Genomic DNA, 23,622 nt, shown 5'->3' on the forward strand with positions numbered 1-23,622 from the left:
ATGGTTTGTGCTGGGCTAGAGTACAAGGTGCTGGGAGGAAAGTATTCTCTCGTTCCTGAAGAGGAGGAGGAGGAGGAGGAGGAGAAACTACTGATTTGGATCCCAGCTTGAAAAACTGAAGAATCCCTGACTTGCAGTATTGCAGATGGCCAAACAGCAGGTTCAGTGACTGTTATTGTTTACACTTTGAAAACTGAAAGAAAAGAAAGTTTTTTGTGGAGTTTCAGGGATTCAGATCTTTTACTTCCGTAAATATTGCATAATATTTAAAAAATAAAAAATAAAATATCAAAAGTAAAGGTAATCGTTAGGCAACAGAAAGGCCAAGTTAGTCTTATATTGTGACTGTTATTATTATATTATTATTGAATTATATTATTATTAGTAGTAGTAGTACTAGTATTAGTATTAGTAGTAGTATCAGTATTATTAGTATTATTAGGGCTGTGCAATATGACTAAAAACTCATATCCCAATAACAATACATATCACAATATAGCAAAGCAAAACACAGTAGAGACTCTCACGCGCTAAAATGAAACAAGTGCACATAAATAAGGTAAATAACATAAATAAACATAGTCTCTCCTGCTTTTTGCTGTCATTTATGGTTGCGCTCTCTGCGGTTCATCGCGGGCAGGGCTATGTTTGTGCTGCACACAGCGTACTCGAGATGACGACAACTACACTCGTAACATTACTGTTACCAAATTACGAAAAATACTCCCGTAAAGAGTGTGATTTGTGACACAACAAAATAAATGATAGAGCATAATATGAAATGATAGATGTTTTTCTATCGTCACACGATATATATATTGTCATATCACACAGCTTAATTGCTGTGTGAGAAATAATTCAATGGTGTAGCTAGGTTTTGCCACAGTGTTTTTTAGCAGAGGTGGGCCCTTTGCCTCAAATAAAGACCAATTAATAATTGATTCATTGCAACATTAACCTTCAAGGAAAAAGAGAAAGTATGTCATTTCACAAATTAAATAAAACATATTAAATGAGTTACTTTATGAGTTATTGTTCAGACCATCATCTGCTAACTAAAAGGGTCACAAGATGAGATGCATAAGGATATTGGTGGCTTACCATCTATGCTAAACAATTTCCAGGAGAAAAGTAGACTTCGTCATAGGAAGAAAAGAACAGATGTTACTTATTACATTAAGAAAGGCTATATTCAACTGTCCCAGTAAGCAATGACAGTGTGACAGTTTGCATGTATAATACCAGAATCCTGAAACTGAAGCAGCTAAATGGAATTCAACCATCATTCATTTTATTATTCACACCTGTGCTTTCCCTTCTGTGACATGTCAAAATGTCTTCAGTCTTCAGAAAAAGGCATTTGTACTGTGTCTTCTTAGGTTGTTTAATATGCATCATATTTTGACAATTACAGGTTTTGTATTGACAATCTTAACCTGCAAAGCAACTAGTACTTGAGCCTTTCAAAATGAATATAATGGAGTAAAAAGTACAACATTTCCCTCTAAAATGTTTTGGAATCGAAGTATAATAGAGCATTAAATAGAAGTTCTAAAGATAAGTACAAATGCCTAAAAATTGAACTTAAAAGGGACATATTATGCTTGTTGTGATGTAATTCATATACTGTCATGATGTCAGACATCCACGTTAAACAAGTTTAAAGCTCCAAGACTTGAGGTGAACATTAAATGCTTCCTCTAAGACAAAAAGCCCAGGTTTTAGCCTGCCCTGAATGCTTCATTTGCAATGTTTTTTTTGTTGTTTTTTTTAACTTTATCAATGAGATGACAACTCATCATGCATGTCCTTAATTGCATGGAACAGATACAGTATCCTATTATATCTGTCAAAACATTTAGTTTAGAGTCAGCTGGTTTTAATAGCCATCCTTAGAGCAGGATTGTGGTTTGCAGAATATACGGCAGGTGGGTACACTTCCTGTGGGAGCACTGTCAGCAGAAGCAGCAGCAGTATTGGCCACTGTCAGAGTTAGGAGTCTACCAGCAACTTTTGTTAAATCAGATGTGATGGCTGAACTGTCAGCCATTGGCGTCTAGGGCCAAACTTCGCAGCCACTTTTGTGTCTCGCTAAACGAGCAGTCAGTCAGACTGTCCTCACTTCCTACTTCACTTTAACACCCTGATGCAGAGCAAACTGCTTTCTGGTCAATTTGGAAAGTTTGGTTGAGTGTGTTCATGGGTTTGTGATTTACTCGTTTGCTTTTATTGACTCTGCAATATTCGGCTTCTTGGCAAGCATCTTCGTGTTTTAACTGTCAGCTCCACAAAAGAGAAAATTAGTTTTACCCTTGTGTTTCAGAGGTGTACTTTACTGGTTCACTAACTGAGATGAACAGAGGTCAAACTTGAAATTTTGTTGATGAATAGTGATCTACTGTCTGCAAATCCTGACTTAAAATTAACTGTCATCGTTGACTGTCCTCTCCAGTTATACAGTCTGTGTACTCAATCAGCTGCCAGGTGACTGAGTACACCTAGCTAAAACCAATGCTGTCTAATGCAGCAGAAGACTTTATGGTCATTTTGGAGGCTGTAGTTTGTTATACTGCTGAACTGTAGTGCATTTTACTGAGGTGTTTCTAGTATTTTGTCGACCCTCATTTAAATCAACGATTGTAAACCAAATATTGTTTTTGACTGCATTAGTTTTAGATAGCTAGACCTAATAAACTGGCAACTGAGCAATTTTTGTGAAGCATTTGACTGTAACATACATTTTGCTGTCGGGAGAAACAAAATATGTCTCATGATAAATATTATTATCAATTATTCTGACAATTATTTTTTGAGGTATTTGCTTAAACATTCAGTCAAGTTTAGTTAAGTGTCATAAATAATTAAATAATAATAATTAAATGCCATCACAAGTTTCCAAGATGATGTATTTAAATTAAATTTGTTTTGTTTGACCAAAAGTCCAAAACTAAAAAGGTATTACATTTATAATGACATAAATCAGAAAGGAGTGAATCCTCACATTTTAGAGGCTGACAGCAGTGTTTCCCCCAGGTTAACTGCTTTCAGGTGGTGGGGCGGGCCCAAAGCTAACTTTGGGGCTAACCCCCTTCACTTTTCCAGCAGTTGGGAAAACAACAGACAAGACTTTTCTAGGTCTTGAGAAGCTGCAGCATTTATTAAATGACACACTGTATTCTGTACTGTACATTTACTGCCAGACTGACAACTTACTGCTAACCTTTTCCTCTACTCCGCTCACATTCACCATCACTTTTCTGCCGCTCACTCAACCACACACTCTCTACGCACACACATTACGCACTGCCTTATTCCTCAATGAAGCTATGCTATTATTATATAAGTACCTTTCACATACATGTCCTTTGATGAAAGAGGAGAGGGAGGATGACTCAAAACAATTCCATGGTAACGTAGGTTGTTATCATGCTCGCACAGTGTGCAAGTGAAAATCATGAGTAGCCCATTGATATTAATAATTGTGTGAAATTTTTACAGCAGCACTTATAGCAATGGTGTGCTACTGCAGAATGAATACAGGAGAAACACTGGACAGTGACTGACTGGCACTCACTGGCATTTTCGTTTCATAAACGACTGAAACAATTAATCGGTTGTCAAGATGGTTGTCAGCTAATACGTCATGACAAAAGTCAGAGGATATAGTGTGTATTGCATATCAAGGAGATGTTGATTTTATTGTGACTTACTCTGCATGCAACAAGTCCTCATACATAACCAGCAAAATAGGTCATTTGTCATTGCCTTCCAAAACAGCTCATGAGTGTTTTCTGATCTAGTGCCACACATTCACTGTTGGAAGGAGACAGGATGCAAACCGCAGTCTTCAGTGTCAAAGTCGTACACTCAACCACCCACCCCAACCGCCTCTCTATGAGGTTTTGTGGCGCCACAACAACATTATGCTACATCCACTTTTACTTCTGAGAGGGGACAGTCATTATTGGCATGACCACAAGAAGTGGCTTGTCAGGAAAATGTACAAGCACAATTGACAAATGATGCTGTTGTTTTTCTGGGAAGGACAGTCTCTCGCTTGTATCTGCATATGTGGTTCCCTCTTGGCATGTCTGTTTTGATAACCAAGTAGAGATGAGCGTGTTTTCTTACTGTTAACTGAGTCTATGTCATGGTTCAAACCCTCATCTCTCTCATCTCTCTCTCTAACACACATACTTCACTGAGATTGGATAAAGTGTATTCTATGACACAGTGAAGATGACTACAAATGCACAAAAATTGTTCATATTTGATTTGGCCTCTCATGGGCGCCGGCCTCCTCCAAAGAGGAGAAGTGGTTTGGTGACCAGGCAGACGACACTTTAAATCCCCACAGTCAGAATAAACTGTGGGAGTACTGGCTGAGAGGTAATCCACTCTCCTGAAGTGCTCTTCAGCAAAGCATTTTGCCAAAAAAAAAAAAAAAAATTCCAGCAGAGTGACAGTAGACGACTGCAGTTGCATGCAGCTCAGCTTGTGGGTGTGAGTGATGCAAGTGGATGCATGTGAGGCTCGGTTTTTCTGAAAAGAACAGCCCGTCTTTCTGTACTGCAGCAGCTTATGATTACATGCTACACCGTTTTGTAATTTCATGAGTCACACAATGCTGTGTATGCCTACTGTAAATCACTTTGACTTTCCATCATTTGGCTGCTGTAACAATGGGTTTTAGTATTATGGGGGTGTCTGTTTTTGTAATAACGATACATTACAGTGGATGAATAGACAGAGGTAATGTAAGTGTGTGTGAAAGAAGGAGAGAGAAAACAGTGAACCGAGAAAGAGAGTATGTATGTGTGTCAAAAAGAGAGAGAGAGAGAGAGAGAGAGAGAGAGAGAGACAGACAGAAAGCGCCCCTCCATCTCTTGAGCCTTACGTAGCGTTGTGTTTGCCAATCTCTGCTTGTTTGTGTGTGTATGTATGTGTGTGTGTGAAGTGAGATATGGCAACAGTGCCATCTAGTGCACGCACTTATTTTTCAGACTATTGTTTAGCTGTGTCCACCGTGTTTAACAGCTCACAGTGGAAACACGCAGACAGGATCACATGTGATAAACATCATGAGTCAGATTCAACTCAACCTCAACTATCTGTGTGTGTGTGTGTGCGCTTCATTTCTACTGGTTTTGTCTCCCTGACTAAAAACAAAACATCCATTCTTAGTGTGTTATGCAGATGCATCTGCAGATACTTGAAACTTGCTTAAGATGGGTAATCCATCACAACGACATTTAATCAGCCTTATTTTTTTATATCCAAGTTACATTATCGTTGCATGCAACTGCAGCTGTGAGCAGAAACTGTTTATCAGCTGTCGTCCTTGGTGCGTTCAAGGATGCTCAGACACATGACATTTACTATAGTAGTCAGCTGCTGGCCAGTATCTTTTATAATAAATATAATGAATAATAAATTCTTGTTTTGTGTGATTTTCTGACAGTGAAGCTCATTAAATAAAATTCTTTTTGGCATCAGACCTTTGAATCTCTTTCCCATAAGATAGTATAGGAATCCATTACGCTGTCATGATATCCAAGGGCACTTATAGTTTTATATTAACATTGTATTAATATGCTTTCATTTATTTCCTTTAATTTGTTCCCTTGGGACATCCCTGTGTGTCATTTTGTTTTCTACCTATTGGAAAATCAAAACTAATGGTGCTCTTGTGTACCATCACTCATCATGAGACTCAAGGGATCAGACTGTCGAGTATTGTGACAACAGAGTCTACATAGAGCAACTAAATGAGAAGAGGGATCAGAGAATGGATGGATATTGGGTAAGGGGATGGATGAGGAAGGGAGAGGTAAGGTTTAATGGTTGAGAAGGAGTGAAAGGATGGTAGGCTGAGAAATCTGAGACTATTAGGAGAGGCTGAGTTAACCACATTCAGTATGAGTAAGACTAACAAGACGTGTGCTTCTTGCTTCTTTTTTTTTTTTGGTGCAAGCTGTCCACAAATGTGCAATATTTTCTCCCAGCTCACCATTAACTTCTTTTTTCCAATGGAGGAATGACAGAAAAAGTTTGAGAACCACTGACTCAAACAATGAATCACTTATAAAAATTGTTGCTGATTAATTCTCTGTCCATCGACAGTCAGCTAACGGTTTCAGCTCTAGATGACTGAATATGTAGGAGGTCCGGTAAGGAAGGATGGTAGGCTTAGGCAGTATCTATTTTTGCAAACCTTCATACTTTCCTGACATAAAAAAAAAATGTATAAGTTGAGCTGCTGGTAGATTGAAGTCATTGTAGCATATATGATATTATCTAGCCTACAATACTGTGTGCCTACTTAGAGAAGTCTTGCTGGATTTATATACTTATGGCCCATAGAATAATGAACAGATAGGAAATAAGCGTCCTTCTTCCCTTCTTCTAGATTCTTGCTTGAGGACCCGATGACACTTGTTGTTGCGGCGGCCACCAACACATAAGTGGGCTGAACGGAGACAATGCAGCTGTCTTAGCTCTGTTTTTGGTCTCTATCAATTCCTGAGGGAAATATTTGGCTCTTCAGTCACTAAATGCTCCCTTGTGTTTACCAGATAGTCACTAACTGTATCTGTTTGCTGTTGAGCAGGGTCGGAAAGCTAAACAATGAGCTGAAACTCACTATGAAGCTTTGTAAAGCCAAGAGGAGCTGCAGAGTCACTGATAATTCTCTGTAGGTTCATCATTACGAGTGACGCTTCTCACATAAATTGTCATTTGATACATTGCTATTATGAAAAATATCGTCAAATAAAAAAGCAAGTAGGCTTGATGAGTGATTACAGGTGAAGTTGAGATAGTTGGCCTTTACTTTTGTTCAAGTGCCCCATATTACCCCCAAATCCCCCAAACCTTACTCTGAACTATGCAGAGTCTCAAAACATCACAATTTGATCCAAATGCTGCTCAAAGAACTTCTTCTTTCATGCACAATGAAACCAATAAGGCAAATAGAGCGTTATTCAGTTGAAGCCATTTAGATGAGTAACCCCATGTACATGACAGAAAGTCCTGGTCCTGCACTTCTAAAATTTACATTTTAAAGGCTCATTATTATGATTTTGTATTTCTCTGTAATGTAGCACAGTGTTGACAATGTTACTTATAGCATCTTTCTCAGCTCTGGAACTCAAACTATTTTCTGATGCCCCCAAAAAAATATACATTTAAATAATTAAATTAATATCATAAACGTGTGGCAACTAGACGACTGACAGCTAATCTTTGGTCTGGGGCAGCTGTAGTACAGTCATGCTCTCTTGGCCGCTGAGCAGCCGGAGCACTTGAAGGTCAAGTGCCCGGCCCAGAGGTACTTGAGTAGCGGTCGGGAGGGCAAAGATGGTTATTCTCACATTCTGTACAAAACTCACCGACTGGTCCAAAGGTTTTAGCCACTGTGGATTTCTCTGCCCATCAGGCTACAGAGGCCAGACTAACAAGTCCGATACTTGAGGTCACACTTTATTTGGATTGTCCAATACAGATAGTCATCCTACTAACTAGAAACTGCAGTGTGCCAGTCATAAACAGTTGACTTTCTAATTATGTGAAAAGTGTTTTGAGTGTCTGAGGTTAATCTTAAGGTTGAGTTTAGGGTTAAAAGCGAGGGAAAGATTAAGATTGGATGAAGTTAGGATCAGCAGTAAGCAAATATTCAAGTGACATCCGCTTGCGTATCAGCAATGGACTATCTGAGTGTTATCCCATTTTTGTCACTTTTTACAGTCTTGTAAAATGGTAAATGGACTGCGTTTATATAGCACACTTCTAGTCTTTTCAACTTCTTTTTCACTCAAAGCGCTTTACACTACACGCCACATTCACCCCTTCACACACACTATCATACGCCAATGGCAGAGGCTGCTGCAAGGTGCCTGCTCATCAGGAGGAGTTTCTAATCACTGACACACACACTCAGCACAGCCTTCGGAAGCAATCTGGGGTTCAGTATCTCGCCCAAGGACACTTCGACTTGCGGATCGGGCCAGGGATTGAACCGCCGATCTTCCGATTAGTGCATGACCCGCTCTACCTCCTGAGCCAGAATGCAGTCAGTCCTAGAATTACAAAACAAGATGTTTGGATTTCGTTGCTGACATTCTGAATCGAGGAGCAGTGCGTGTATAAGTGTGTATCCTGTAGTATTGGGCAGAACTTGCTCAGCTCTGCCTCTTCATGGAGATCTATTTCAATGCCTTCACCTACAAATTAGTGTTTCAGGTGCTGCAGTCATTGGTGTTTTTGGAATATAATCTTATAAATATGCTGATAGCTTTTCCTCTCCAAAATCTTCTGCAGTGTGTGTGTGTTTCTGAGATGAATAGAGTCTAAGATGAGGAGAGGGTCATCAGCAGTGCTTATGTTTACCATCCTCATCCCCAAAGACACACACACATACACATGGGCTAGCTCTCACACACACACACACACACACACACACACACACAAACACATTTTGTCTGCAGGGCCTTTTCCCTTCACAACACTGGTTGCCGACAGCAACATGCCCTGAGCTGATAAACTTTATCAACCGACACACACCTGTTCCTGTGTACAACCACACACATGCACATAGCTCCACATAGGCACGCTTCTTGCTTTGCTCTTCTCACAAGGTAGACACCTGCTAGTGTGTGTATGTGTGTGTGTGTGTGTGTGTGTGTGTGTGTGTGTGTGTGTGTGTGTGTGTGTGTGTGTGTGCGTGTATGTTTGTGTCTGCGTTAGTGTGGAAACCGTGTAAATGATGTTAGGGGGCCTGAGGTGACAACAATACACTCCTGGCTTGAGTACACGACACACATCATTGCACACTCACAAACACACAATCACAAACACTTAAGCTACACACAAAAACATGAACATACACACACGGGCAAACACACACACAAGAATAAAAACACACACACGGTGAATTCAAATAACATTTACACGTCTCTTTAGAGATTGTCATTATCACTGCTTTCCCACCATGCAAATATGTGTGACTGTTTGTCTTATTGTGTGTGTGTGTGTGTGTGTGTGTCGCTCACCCTGTCTCCTCTTCAAACTGTGCGTGTGTGTGTGTGTGTGTGTATTTGCATGCGTATGCACACTGTATGCAATGCTGATCATTATTATGGCTGGGTAGACCAAACCTCAAAACACCAACCAAAATACGTCATCAAGTAAAGAGTATTAAGTATTAAGTTGGCATCTAATCAGGAAACTTAAGGCTTTATTTTATTCAGGCAATTTTCTATATGTAACACTGATAGATTAAGCAGTTTGGCTTATTTTGTTTAATGAAAAAAAGAGTTAAAACATATTTATATCCACTGCACCAAGGTATCGAAAAAGTAGTTTGTTGTCTTTACCAAAAGTCAGGTGTGATATTGGTACCGATATTGAAAATTGTCTATAGTCAGAATAGTTAGAAATATTTAGTACCGCAGTACTAAACACCTGATCCTAAATATAATGAGTAACATATCAGCTATAAAACTCAAAAAAGCTATTCACGTTATTCAGTAGATATTTAGAAAACATCCTATTAAACATATAATACAGTGGTTTCTTTGGTGGACAGCAGATATTATGTTTTAAAAAAGTAGACGAGAACATTCAGATGAAAACTAAAACAAAGCGTTGAACAGACTGACACAGACTGAGTAACAATGTAAAACAACAGTGAAATCAAACACCATTTATATACGACATGCTGCCCACAACTCCGCGACCCGAAAGCGCCCAACTCAGAGTGTGTGGACGATCCATCTGTCAGTCTGCTGCTGCGCTCTACTGCTGCGTGATGGATGCAGGAGGAAGTCTGTACATGCTGCTTTGAAAATAGCTTGTACTTAGTTTCTCAAAAAAAAAGGGAAAAGAAGTCATTTTTTAATTTAGGATTGAGGTACCCTGTTAATAAAACAATCTTTTCTGCTGAGGAAGACTGTTCACTACAATCAAAAGCTCCAGAACAGCTACTAAATGGACCTGGTTGTGAGGTTGTTTTCGTCAATAAGAAGATCAAATAATGGTTTTAAACCTTAATATTCTAAATAGCTCCATTACAGCTCAACCTTGTGTGTGTTTATGTGCGTAAGAGCAAGACTGAAACATTATAATACTGGATGCTATGCTCATAATGTTAAAAAATGTACACTTAATTTCATAATCCATAAACACTACTACATGTCAACAGATCACTTTTGTTTTCCTGATCCATAATGATTTTGTTGAAACATTTAAATATTTTTCTGTAGTTTTACAGTAAGAAAAAAGGCAACATGTAGACGAGATGGGGCTTTTTAGTTTATCTTCATTTATAGTAGGGCTGCAACTAACTTTTTTTTTCAAGATCAATTAATCTGCAAATTATTTTCTTGATTAATCAATTGAGCATTTGATCTATAAAATGTCAGAAAATAGTGAAAATAGCCTCTCACAACTTCCCAGAGTCCAGGCATCTTTAATTTGTTTATTCTGTCAAAACAAAACAGTCAAAAACTCCAAAATATTGTTTTATCTATCATATTATCATAGAAGACTTTTTTAAAACTTGTAAATGAATTTCTGACACTTTTGCTTAAAAATTATTTAAATGAATAATCAATTATTAAAATTGTTTCGCATTTATTTTTTGTCAATCATTTCTTATAATTTTCTTTGGGTGTGGGGGGGGGGGGGGGGGTGGTATAAAAAAAAACATCATCCAATGATTTTCACCAAGTCTTTGTGTCAGTCAGTAACGTTGCGATGATGAACGCCAGTCACACTGCTTTTGTCACTCTGTCAGCCTCTCTGTCAGTCACTCTGTCAATGTCAACTAGCTAGCTAGCTCCGCAAGGAGGGAAAACCGGCATCAATCAGGCTCTGTCAGCGGCAGGGCCCATTACTTTAGAGGGATTATGATATCAGAGATCATAGGCCTATGGGCTAACAAACCAAGAGACAAATAAATGTTGAACTCTTGAAAAAGTGCTTCCATTAACGCCTCATTCAGCTCATCTAACTGTGCAAATATTTGCAGTCATAAAGCCTATTGTTTCTGAATTTAAAGTACTTGCACGCAACAAGAATATCGGGGGATCTTGATGGTTTTTATCTAAACACACACACACACAAAGTTGTGGCCTTGAGAAAGGCATTAAGGCATTATGAGTGTGTATTATGGATTCAAACAGAAATTAAATGGAAAATAAAGGAAGAGGTTACGAGCAGAATGGCATTTATTCAGCGTGGATTGTGTTCATTTCAAATTATGTCAGTGCATCAAGGTGCCATCCCGGCCGATGCCAGTTTGCAGTCTAGCTGTGACATGGAAACGCAAATACAGACACAAACACACATATGCATGCATATAAAAACCTCCCTGCATTCACGCACACCTCTTTAAGTCATTCTTTCTCTCTCACAGTGCCACAGTGACCCTGACTGGTGGAAAAGCGGTACTGCAGTGCTGGGAGGCGTGACTGGCATACGGTGTGTGCATATGTGTGTGCATGCGTCTGTATGTGTGTGTGTGTGTGTGTGTGTGTGTACTGTAATTACTACAGAAGATAAATCTTGTTAATGAAACAGACGGAAAGAAGAGGACTCTGGAGAGGGAAAGGAGGAGCAAGAAGAAGAGAGATGAGGGGAGGAAGGGAAAAGGGGAGGAGGTGGAGACAGAAAGCAAAAAGGAAGGAAGGGTAGAAAAAGGGGATAAAAATGAAAGAATATGAAGGGTGAGAGAAGAAACGATGGAGAGGAGACAGGTCTCAGGGGAATAGAGTAAGGGGGGAAAAGTTGACTGTCACGTTTTGTTTCATTGCATTATATATCAGTATTGAGAGAGTGACGCAGAGGAACAGAGGAGGAAGGCGTGGATGGCAGGGTGAGAGAAACATGGAGAGAGAGAGAGAGAGAGACAAGTGAGTGCAGACATAGAGAGGAGGAGACGAATGAGGAAAGGAAAAACGCAACCTGGAGAAGCTCCATTTTCCTAAGAAAATATGCATGTGAGTGCGCTCGCTGAGTTTAAAGTGCTGGAGTGTAACCGGTCATGCATATTAATACGAACAGAGTGTGTTAGATGTCTATTGGAAGGACACTGAATTAGTGTACAAAGCCTGTAAGACACATAAGGTATAACAGCCTGCGAGGAGTAGACATGTGTATGTGCAGGTGTTTCTGTATTTGGGAGATGAATAGGGGCATGAGTAGACGAGAAAGTGGAGACACTGGACAAAAAAACCCAATAAAATCAGATAAGAAAGCTTCATCCTCCTGGAGTGGGCCTTAAGCCTCTTTCACACATTGTTCCTGGTAAATTACTGGGTTAACCTCTCAGGCACCACTATTGATTTTCACTAGTCACACATGCAGCTACATTGAGGAACTATTCCAGCTTGCACCTTTTCACACATGCAATGGCAATGCCGAAATAGATGGGGCAAGGTACAGTCCAGCAGATGGCAGTAATGCAACACTTATGGATGCCAACCGCCATAAAACTCAACAGAAGAAGAAGAAGAAGCCGAAGAAGAAGAAGAAGAAGCCACAACGGAAAACGTCGCTTATCATTTTCAGGAACACGACAGGCAAGGAGCACCTTATTTTTTTTCTCACCTGCATTCTGCGAAGACCCGTTCTATTCTGCTTCTGATTGGCTGGTACTCGTTGTCGTCATTGGTTGGGTTGGTGTATGCATGAGGAGAGCCAATCAGAGGCAGAGCAGGGGTGGGTCTTCACAGAATGCGGATGGGAAAATGAATGACGTGCAAGGAACTGTTTTTGTCCGATGCCAATGTGCTTGTAATGTATTTAATATTCAACAAGTTTGTGAGACACCTGCAAAAGCAGTGGCAAGGCAACCGTAAACAAGTCGGGGATTCAAATACGTCTTCAGCTGACTCTTGTCATTAATTTGTTCGCTCCACGTGAAAGCGTCTTTCACCAGAAAGATGTGACCCTTTACATGCTTGTCCCTGCAATGTTACTGTTTACATTCACAACACAGCTGAACTGGCATTTTTCCAGAAATGTTACCAGGTCTTGAGGTGGGAAATTGGCGGTACAGATTTCCCTGAATATCGATCCCTGCTCCCATTCACACATGACCCCATTCAGGAAATGTTCCTGAACATTTAAGGGATAGACTGCATGTGTGAAAGGGGCTTTAGTAACTGACAGCGACAGACTGCATCCCTGGACTTTGACCCAGAGCAGCCCAACACAACTGCCACATGAGTACTACATTGTCCTTGGAAGGACTGTTTCGATAGCCTAACTTCACATCAAAATATAGATTTAAATTAAGCTTAAATCAGATTAAGGTTGTTTTTTAGGATAACTGGAGGCATATATTGTATAAGATATCTCTTTCAGACCATTTATTCACTGTAATGTAGCCGGAGGGGAAAATGTGAAGAAGATCTAAAAACCAACAAAAGCACAAGCAAGTTTTACACATCTCCAAGATGTACAGACAGGGCTGAGGATGCAGAGGTCATGTCATCTACATTTTCTTTTTGGAAATTTGGGGAGCTGAAGTGTACAGTTTACATTTAAGAACTTAAAGTTTTCTCCAAATTCCCAGAGTGCAATTAAAAACTAGCGATAGAGCCTTCGGTGTTTACGCACCTAAAACTTGGTGCATCTAACCTGCTGAACTGAGATTTGCATGAATGCTATTTTCTCATTTTCTTTTTTATTTAATTTAGCTTTTAATTAATGTTGTGCGTGTATGTATAGGTGTTTATATGTGCATGCCTAAAGGATCAAAGTTGAATACTTTTTAACAGTTGATGCTGATACTTTTGTGCTTAGACATATGACCTCTGCAGTATTTCTAATATTCTGGTAACCCCTGATGGTGCTGGTTTACAAGTAAAGTTAACCTTTTTAGATCTGAAGTACTCTCTACGACACAAATCCTATATCAAAGCTTGCAACTAGTAGATGGATTATAGGCGACAGAGTATTATTCAAATTCAAAGGAAACAATGCATATACTGTGTCCTTTGAATTTTAATATAACATCTACATATACCTACATAACTAACAGTATATGTGTGTCTACTCTATCTAAAAACGTATAGAGATTGTACCGCAAAGCTTTTTCCTATCTCAGATACAAATACAAACCAGTGCTGGACTACAACAACACAACACTCAGTAACAGGTTACATTTAAAGATTTACCTTCACGTCAATGCATGTATCAGATACATGACTTACACCCCTCCTGTTTTAGGGATGCAAAAGGAGCTGACAATACTACTTTGCAAGTTACTTATTAAAGCTAATTCCTCAGGACCAATTAAAAACAAAAGCAAGCATGAAACAGACAGCAAGCAACCCCCAGACCTCTCTGCACAGACTACAAACAATCATAATTCACACAGAGCAGTGACCTGACAACTGAAAGGGTCGCAGATGCCAAATTACTTACCTTTTTAATTTAATTACCCTACCAGGCTCAGTCTGTGTCTTTGTTGGCGACACACAGTGGAAAAAGCCCAACAAGCAGTTAGATTTTGCCTATTATAAGCTACTTAATCACATCAGCAGCTGTATAGTAAGTTTCGTTCATACAGAAAGTGAGTGAAAGGATTAGGAGAAAGAGAAGGGGATGTGTTTGCCTCACCTACCAGTATTTGAAGAAGGCTGTTGCTGCACTTCCCGGCGGTTAAGTGTCCAATAATTAGCTTACGTCAAATAATTTCCCTCTGGACTTGAGTTCTTCCTCCTCAGATGATTCCGTTGATATTCCTGTTGGAGACTGTCCAACTCTCTCCTGCCCGTGTAGCCCAACAAAAATCATCTTCTTCTTCTTGGGCTGAGGTCCAATTTCGAAATAAGCCCGAAATAAATCCACAAACATCTCAGTCAGACATTTTGCGCGGTCGTTTTCGACCAAAAACTCCCAGAAATCCGCCCTGCATCGCTGCTAACGGCCGTTAAAGTTAGCTTAGTTAGTTAGCTTATTAGCTTCGTTAGCTAACATCAGTACTGGAAAACTTGCCAACTGTCCCAGTTAATTTATTTAAATGACGTTGCTCACTTTTGTGGGTTTGTTAGCCTCCCTTAACTGTTTTTTTCCAGGACTCAGTTGCATTCACGTTACTCTTTATTCATATTTGCTACTACCTAGTTAAATTACAAGTCAAGACACCTTCACCTGTCTTCATCAATCACCGTTTGATCCAGAGGAGCGCTGTTTCACCCATTTGAAGAATGATAACTAGGAAAGACATGGCCACGACAATACTAAATATAATATGACAAAGAAAAGGGTAGAAACCCATATTTAGCATTTATAAGCAGTATACAAACATTACATACAAAGACAGTGGTTTGTAGCAAACAATAATGTAGTTAGGCTATGTTAAGTTGGAGATATAAGGGCATTTTAAGTGTTTAGTATTTGTCAGCAATAAACTTCTCCTGTGAATACATAGGCTGCAACCAATGATTATTTCATTATTGATTAATTATTTTCTCAATTAATCAATTAATTGTTTTGTCTATAAAATGTCAGAAAGTTATGATTTTCTTATGATGTCTTCAAATGTCTTGTTTTGTCTGATCGACAGTCCAAAATCCAGAGATATACAGTTTACTATCATGTTTGACACCGTTAGGAATCAAACAGCAACGCACATAGATAAAGGTTTGTGTGTCCATGTGCCTTCTGTTTTGTTTTTGTGGGTTTTTTTCCCAAAAGGTTGGTTTTCATTTACCCCTCCTCCCAAAAAAATGCAAAAAAGAACAAAGCAGTTGTGATTAATAATTAAATTAGGCCATCAAAAGAGGTCAACAGGATAGAACTGAACTCAAAATACAGCACATCGCACTGCATAATTTAACTGACCACAACAGGGACAAAACTGACCTAACTAATGACCCGAGGTGAACATATATACTGGCTGACCAAACCATTTAACAAACATGAGGGGTGGAAAAACACCATAGGCTAACTAAAGTAACTATGAAAAAACACTACATAGACAATGTGCTTCTAACTCAATATTAACTAATAAAGATCTAGACACAATAACTATATTACACTCACAATATTAACTGCAGAATTCACAAACAACAGGCTCTCCCCCCAAATCCCCCTTGCTGTTGCAGGAGGTTGGTATAGTCCAGGGCCTGGGTGTAGGTAACAGTGCTCAACCACAATAACTCAAAAGGAAAAACTAATAAGAAAATAATATTAGTACAACTTTGAAGTAACAGAACTTAATTGTTGATGATGCAAAATTAACTAAATACACTTCATCTAGAAACTATGTATGTCAGAAATACTAATAAACTTGTGCAAAATCTAATTGTGTTGGTTATTTAGTTATAAAAATTGTAAGTGATTGTAAACCTAAATAAGAGAAAGCAATATCAAAGTGAGGGTGAGTGGACATGATATTACCAACAATATTAGTCGGCTGGTGTGACTGTGAACGCTTCAAGCTTAAAATCCTCACTTCTGAGGAGCTGCAATTTTTGGAGGCATTTTTGTTAAAAAATGTACTAAAACTATTGTAATAATAAGTTCTTATCTGGAAATGTGTCAATCAAATCTAAAAGTTTGAGGTCAGAAAAGGTCAAAGTAAAAGCTACCTTTATATGAATAAATCAGGAAGATTTGAAACTTGACTTATCCAACTTGTTCAAGTAAAAGCATACAAAATTACATAGGCTCACTGACTGCATTTACACCCTTTGAAAAGTATGTGCGTGTGTGTGTGTGTGTGTGTGTGTGTGTGTGTGTGTGTGTGCGTGTGTGTCTGTGTGCACCTGGTAAAATGGAACTGTCATGGCCAGAATGGGCACTTTGATCATTTTATGTTCACAGGTGAGGAGAGGGACGTAGAGAGGAGTCAAGTGTAAAGAAAAGGAGGGAAGAGGAGAGATGGGAAGGAAAGGAAAGGAAAGGAAGAGAAGAGAGGTGAAACCCAAGAAAAAGGAGAGAAAGAAGATGACAATAAAAGAAAATTGGGATATAGGAAGAGGGAGGGAGAGAAGAAAAGAGGAAAGAGAAAATGTAGAGGGGTGGGGTTGAAAGGGAAGGAAAGGAAAGGAGAGGAAAGGAAAGGAAAGGAAAGGAGACTAGGAAGGAGAGGAGAGGAGAAAGGAGGAAAGAAAAGGACAAGAAAGAAAAGAAAGGAAAGGGGAAGAAGAAGAGATGGGAAAAGAACAGTGAAGAGAGGAAATGTAAGGAAAGAAGAGATAAAGAAAATAATATGGGAATAGGAAGAAGAAGAGGAAAACAGGAATGAGGAAAGGAAAAAAATAAATATAGAGGAGTTGAGTGGAAAGAAAAGAAAAAGAGGAAGAGAGAGGAGGGAGAATAATTTAGAAGAGTTGAGTGGAAAGGAAAGTGGTGCAAAGAAAGGGAAGGAGAGGATAGAGGGAGAGCTGAATAAAAAGGAGAAGGAAATATGTATGAAAATGAGACAGGAGAAGAAAAGACAGGACAAGAAAGTACAACAAAAGAAGAAAGAAGAAACTGAGGATGATGTCGAGAGAAGAAAGAAATGGGGGCGAGGAAGAGGAGAGTTGATAGAAAGAGGGGATATTGATAGAGGGAACGGATAAGGGATGAAAGCCTTCTTTCACTGAGTGATGAGGATGTACTCACATCACACGCCACTTACCCAGGATTCATAGCGTGAGATGAGTTCCCAGCATCCCTTTCATCTCCACAACACCCAGTAGTGGTCTATCAGAAAAGAGCCCGGGGAGACACACTCAGCCACAGTCGGTCACACATGTGGACACGCCAAAAACGATCGAATAAAGACACACACACACACACACACATAGAGGCATAAGTCCTTTTTCTTGACACACACACACACACACACACACAACACGTTAACATTTTCCTCACTTTCCTGCACAACTAAATGAACCTGGTAACTATGCTCACACAAACACATACACTCACACACTCACACATAACATGCAAACAGACACTACAAAGTGGTCGGCTGTCTCAACGTATCCGCAATGATCACAGAAGCCACTCGTTGCCGTGGCGTTTGATCTCTTGGTTGGCAAGGTTGCCTGAACAGTCTGTCAGAGTCATACAAGACTGGAAAAAGAAACAGACAAAAATGTGTGTTTTTTCTTTTACATTTGTGAGTGTGATGTGACTTAGTAAGTTAGTCTGTTACAGGTTGAAAGAAATAGTTCAAATATTATGGGAACATATGCTATGATATTAATATTGATATGACTCATGTCTGTACGCTAAATATAAGGCTACAGCCAGCAGCCAGTTAGCTTAGCTTAGCACAAAGACTTGAAACGGGGGAAACAGCTAGCCTGTCTCTCTGGAAATTTTATATTTTTTTTCTTTTTGTCAACAAATCTGCAGAGGCAAACCAACAATATATTGATCCTACTTACAGGTATTGTATGCAAAGCCTGATATATATATATTACTCTTCTGTCCCGTAGACCACCCAATGTTGTCCAAAAACTATTAAAAATATAGTCGCAAGTGGCAGTAAGTGGGGGTCCAAGCACATAAACGGATATACATGTACATTTAAACCAAGAGTCAACATGTGGCTGAAGACAGGAGGATACACACACAGGTGTTGCCAATCTAGATTCAAACAGGTGACCTTAAAGTCACAGGATATGTGTTTAGACCACTAGACCATTCAGGACAACAGCAGCATTTGATACTTAACATTAACTGCATACAATCATTAAATTACTGCATTGAAGTGAACAGCCTAATGATCTGTAAAGCTTAACCATAATGAAATATTGGTGCTGGTGATCAGTATATCGTAGTGAATTTGATAAGGAGTGAAGAGTGGAGGAGGAGTAACAACTATGGGGCTAGAATAGTGACAATTTGGAATTGAAAACAAACCCTGAGCTGAAAAATAAAATGAAATTTAATATGGACTGATCTGTTCATTTAAATACATTTATGTTTATTGAAATGTAGTGATATCTGTACATATAGAGCCCCAGAGGCAGCGCAGTAAAAACATGATGCGTCACTTTACATTCACACAAACTAATGTGGCAGCTACAATTGTTAGATTTAATCTGCGAGACCAACATTTATCTTCCAAAAGGAATCATATCATATATCAGCCAGTGGTAAATTACCAAAGAGCTGCACAGATCAGTTCATCAGATCATTTTCTACCCCGGATGACAACACAGGAGTCGGGCTGCTGCTGTGAGTGACCAGCTGGTGTCACCCAGCCAGCGGCTCTGAAATGTCACAGCAGATTTACAAACAGGCGTTATTTGGATAAACTGACCACATAGTGGGAATCTACATGGTTATTTTCTCTCCTGAAAAAATATTAAAACTTAATTAAGTGACACAGTCCCAGAGTGAAAATTACAACAGTCTGGCTCAAAATCTCCATCACTGCCTTCAGGTATCGTCGGACTGCAAGGCATACTGGGTAATGTAGTCCCAGCAATGGCTCCTATTCCAAAATGATGCATAATCATCCACAGAATCGAGGGAAGAAGAAATTTTGTTTCTAGCTTGTGCGGTTCTGAAGTTAATCGCAAAAAAATGAAAATGTGAATTATAGCGCCACCATCAGGTCAGATGATGTGATTTTTGTTGTCTGAGTAAGGGGTAACTTTATGAATGTGTAGTCTTAGTTTGAACTCCTTAGGTCTTACAGTTTCTGAGATCTAGACACTTTTAGCGGAGAATAATAATAATAACTAGAAAATGCAATTTCAGAAGAAGTTGTGTGTGATTACTGAAAGCTGAAATTGATTGCTCTGCATTGCTAGAAGCTGAATTGCATTGAATTTCTGCAAAGACTAATGTTGCCTGCTGGTGAGATTGAACATTTGACCTCGTGTTTGAAAGGCAGCAATGCTATGCACCGCACTAAAGCGTGACACGGCAAACAGTAAGCAAGATCAGATTTTCATATTTAGTCTTTAAATTTAGCTCTGACATTCTTCCATTGCATGATGGCACAAAATAAACATGTTAAGCAACTTTGTTTATAAGAGTAGAGTTATGAGGAGCATTGCCCTGAGCGGGGTATCAACCTCAGAGCCTTGTAATCTAGCAGGGAAAGCTGACCATTACCAGAGCTTAACCACAGAGCCAGCAAAGATCCCTGAAACATGGAGAATAAATTCACATTTTGTTGAAGAGAAATTGATCTGCCTAAAACGAAGCTTCTAGCTCAGAGATTTGAACATTATTAGTGACAGCAGGATTAGCTGAGCATGAGGATGTATAATATGTGTACACAGTGTTTGAAGGAAGAGAAAATCTGTGCGTTTAAGAAATGGGACAGTGAGGAGACTGAGAGCATGCAGATTGTATTGCAGTCAATGAGAACGTGACATCAATTCAATTTTAGATCTCAAAAACTATAACTCATATGGGAAATATATTTACATTTTGAGCACGGGAATGTGTTTCCGTCTACAGAGCTTCACTAGCTTGTTGTGCTACATATCACAACCTCTTGACTTTGTAGTTTATATTGTAAACTTCTCAAAGAACTTAAGAACAAGGTCAAGACGTTGTGATATGTAGCACAAAAAACTAGCAAAATCAGCTAGTTATTATTATTTGGACCCATTTCTAAACAAACTAACGTGCCTGTAATCTTTGTGATGAAGGAACATGTCACCCAGTGCAATGTTGCAACTCATTGATGTGTTTTTAATAGTTTTTGGATAACAGACCACAGAAGAATATGATATATCAGGCTTTGGATACAAACATGATGCTTGTAAGTAGGATCAGCTCATTGTTGGCTTGACTCTGCACATGAGATTACTTGACAATAAGATAAATATAGAAAATCGCCAGCCATATCTTTTAATTAAAGTGTAAAAACAACAACAATTTGTCATTACACAGTGGTTATGGAGCAAATTTGTTGGCTTTTCTTGGAATATTTGCAGTTTGTGCTAAACTAAGCCTGTTAGCTGTAGCTTCATATTTAACAGACACATATATAAGTGGTATCATTCTTCTCATCTAACTTTCTGTCAGAGAGCAAAAAAATGTATATGTATAATGTATAAGTTTGTTTAAGTTTCTCTTTGGATCATTCTCTATTCCGACCATCATCTCGCCATCCTACTTTGTAGCTAAATAAATTACACATATCATTTATATATCATTTATCAGGGGATATACTGTCACATTTGCACAGAAAACAGAAACCAATTTCCTCTTGTGTTAATTTTCATTGTTTGAGAGGGTACAGATTTCCCTTGTGTTCATTTCCCAACTGTGTGTGTGTGTGTGTGTGTGTGTGTGTGCTTACAGATTGTAACTACACTCATGGCTGCCCCAGCGAGAGAACATCAGATGTCTCTCCATCTCTCCTCCGCTATCTCTCGCTCGGTGCATCTGTCCCTTCGGCCCTCCATTGTGCCTTCCTTCCACGATCCCCCCCGACTCAACATCGCCACGGCGACAAGTACCTCTCCATCCAAACTGACACACATGTCAAGATGAACAGATTGGGAGAGGAGGGAGATCAGGAGGCAGAGGGAAAAGTAGAGGAGAGAGAAAAGGTAGAGTGAGATGTGGAGAAGCAAAGTGAGGAGTAAAAAGACAAAAAGGAAAAGCCCAAGAGAAAGGATTGAAGCTTTAAACACACACACAGACACAGTATGGGGGCCAGTGGTCTGGAAAAGTGTTGAAGTCACATCTGAGTGACGGCTCAGCAGAGCGAAAGAGCAGCAGCATCAAAAAACAAAGAGAAAGAAAGACAAAGAGAGGCTAAAGTCTGAAAATATCAGTTTCTATCCACCTGTTTGTTTTTAATGCATATTTAGAATTTGTGTCCAAACAACAAAAAAGTGTCTTGATGTTCAGTCTTTGTCAGAATGTGTATAATCTAAGTTCAAATGAGCCAGAATTGACAAATTAGCTCAATGAAGTTCATGAAGCTTTCCTGGTGAGGGTGGTGATGGTCCTAGCTGGCAACAAAGCTGTCAGTGTTATGTTTCATGTCATGGTGATCAATCAATCAATCAATCAATCAAACTTTTCTTTGTATGGAAACTTTCGTACAGCTTAGTGGAATTCAAAGAGCTTTACAGATGACTGACTGGCAGATAAGATGGTACAAATGTAAACAGTAAAACAATTTGAAACTAATCCACATGAGAAATGAAAATGTAATAACAAAACAAGTAAAATAGTTTTAAAAAAAACAAACAAAAAGAAAACTGTAAAATAACATTTTAAAATATGAATACAATAAGGTATCAGGCGTCAGCTGCTTTCTCTGTAAGGTCACCATAAGCATAGGAAAAAATCATCATCAAGAGGTCCAGGATGAGGGCCTTAAACAACGTGTTCAACTAAACGTCATGCCCCCAAGACTGTGTGTTCAGACTACCGGCAACAAAGCAACAGGCTGCAAGTCATTGTCAATGGAAGCTGGCGACATGAAGCTGCGAACTGACGCCTAACACTTGTTGCTGCATGACGGGCATGACGCGCTACAAATCAAAGTTGGGCTGGCCAAAACTCTTTTCAGTGCTCCAATGACACGGTGAATCATCAACCAATCATGTGTTTTTGTTTCAAAGTTTCCACTTCCTGTTCTGTTCCGTCTAAAAGATGGAAGAAAAACTCATCCTTACCGCCATTAGCCAGTTCCCTGTGCTATTTAACCCTCAGTCTTTTTTTGACACAAATTTAAAAAATGCATCTTGGCAGAGGGTGGCAGCTATTGCAGGAGTGCCAGGTATGTAACATAACATTACATTTTTAAACACACAATGGCTAGCTGTGGTAGTGTGTTATTTAGCTGTCTGATGCTATGCTAGCTAATGTTAGCGTCTGTGTATTGCGGTGCTCTCAACTGATGATCCATGTTCACACACACAAGCCCATAATGAGGTAACTACGTCAATGAGCGCCTGAGCAACATTTTAATGGCAACTTGGTGACACTCTAGCTGGCCATGATGGCTGTTTTGTAGCTTTGTCGCTCATAGTGTGAACACCTCAAGATACTGCATGGATATTCTTCTGGACAAAACCAGTGTCAACAGGGACATAACCAAGAATTCTGCAAGTGGTTCTCTAAGAAGCTCAAATTCTTAACTCACTTAATTTTACAAACAAATGTTCAAGAATGAACAACTAGCAACTATTTTCATTATCGTTTAATCTGTTGATTACTTTTTCAATTAATCGATTAGTTGTTTGGTTCATAAAATGTCAGTAAAAGCTGAAAAATGTTGATCACTGTTTCCCACAGCCCAAGGTGACGTCATTAAATGTCTTGTTTTGTCCCGACCAACAGTTCACAGACCAAAGATATTAAATTTGTTGGAGGACCAAAGAAACCAGAAAATATTCACTTTTGACTGTGACTAATTGTTACAGCTCTAGTTTGTATAGTGAAATACCCACTGTTGAAAAACAAGAAAGAAATAGAGGAAAGAAAAAAGACAGACGAGTATTTTATACATGATTTATAAATGATGAATTATTTAATGTAATGCAATATGTTAATATAGATCAACCCACATCATGCTGCATCTCTTCAGCATGTTAAACAACCTTCTTAAGCTGTGACAACTTGTCTTGATAAAATAAAGAGAGAGAATAAGAAGGTTGACTGGTGCTTTGAAGAGTTCCT

At 39.1% G+C, this 23,622-nt stretch overlaps 1 long non-coding RNA gene across 2 annotated transcripts in view; it reads right to left on the reverse strand.

Moving 5' to 3' along the window:
• The window catches only part of LOC121912548, a 77,897-nt gene extending 62,517 nt beyond the window's left edge, over positions 1 to 15,380 (reverse strand). The window contains exon 1 of one of the 2 annotated variants that reach the window (XR_006100101.1): positions 14,629 to 15,380. This is a non-coding gene — a long non-coding RNA (uncharacterized LOC121912548). The remainder of the gene's footprint in view (positions 1 to 14,628) is intronic. The other variant, XR_006100100.1, reaches the window with a different exon arrangement.
• Positions 15,381 to 23,622: the final 8,242 nt, after the last annotated feature.

This window comes from Thunnus maccoyii, chromosome 15, assembly GCF_910596095.1.
Source record: "Thunnus maccoyii chromosome 15, fThuMac1.1, whole genome shotgun sequence".
NCBI classification, from domain to species: domain Eukaryota; kingdom Metazoa; phylum Chordata; class Actinopteri; order Scombriformes; family Scombridae; genus Thunnus; species Thunnus maccoyii.